This window comes from Myotis brandtii, unplaced genomic scaffold, assembly GCF_000412655.1.
Source record: "Myotis brandtii unplaced genomic scaffold, ASM41265v1 scaffold131, whole genome shotgun sequence".
Taxonomy (NCBI): domain Eukaryota; kingdom Metazoa; phylum Chordata; class Mammalia; order Chiroptera; family Vespertilionidae; genus Myotis; species Myotis brandtii.
Genome location: NW_005354632.1, coordinates 5,049,145 through 5,049,964, shown reverse-complemented (window position 1 = coordinate 5,049,964; position 820 = coordinate 5,049,145). Strand labels below are relative to the sequence as shown.

Here is an 820-nt window from a genome sequence, read left to right as displayed (position 1 = left end):
ACGGGTGAGCCGGGGTCGGGGGGTGTTACCGTAGCCTCTTCCAGAGTGAGGCACAGGCTGCCCCGGCCATGCACACGCCCCGCTCGCTCTTTTACACCAACCTATGGAGGGAGGCAGAAAAGGGAGCCCTTCTTCTCCACCCCCAACCCCCTGCACCCCAAGCAGTGCCGCGGAGGTCAACACTGGCTCCAGAGCCAACCCGCTTGGCTTGGTATCCCAGCTTCGCCACCAGCAGCTGTGTGTCCTTAAGCAAGTTACTTAACCTCTCTGTGCCTCAGTATTTTAAAATGGCGATGATCAGGCTACTTACATCATGTGGCAGCCGTGAGTGTTAATTTCATTGGCGGTTGTGAGGATGAATTTAGTTCCTTTAATACGCGGAAAGCGCTGGCCTATGGAAAATGTTGGCTGAGATCCGGTGACTTGCTAATGCTTTCCTCCCCAGGCATTGAGGGGAAGGCACAAGAGCTGGGAACACCGGAGGGGCTCAGGTGTGGGGGATAAGGGTGTTTCAGATCATTGCACCTGTGCCACCCTGAGCAGCATAACCCCACCCTCCTCAGGTGCATAAAAGAGGGTCCTGCCCAGGAGGCCTCCCTGTTGGCCTGTGACCCAGTCGCTCTCCTGCTGGCTGCCTCTGCTTTGTGCTCCTGACCCCTCCCTACAGGCCCTCGTTTCTCATCTGGACACCCCGCCACCTCTCCCCATGGCCCTCCTCCCCAATGCCTTAGGCCTGGCTCCCCCTCCACCAGAGCCATGCCCACGGCTCAGCCCGCAGTGGCGCCACCGCCTCCCCTGCTGCATCATCCTGCCCAGAACT

General features: G+C 59.3%; 1 protein-coding gene across 1 annotated transcript in view; it reads left to right on the top strand.

Moving 5' to 3' along the window:
* Nucleotides 1–820, top strand: part of CELSR2 (cadherin, EGF LAG seven-pass G-type receptor 2) — a 24,467-nt gene that overhangs the window by 8,582 nt on the left and 15,065 nt on the right.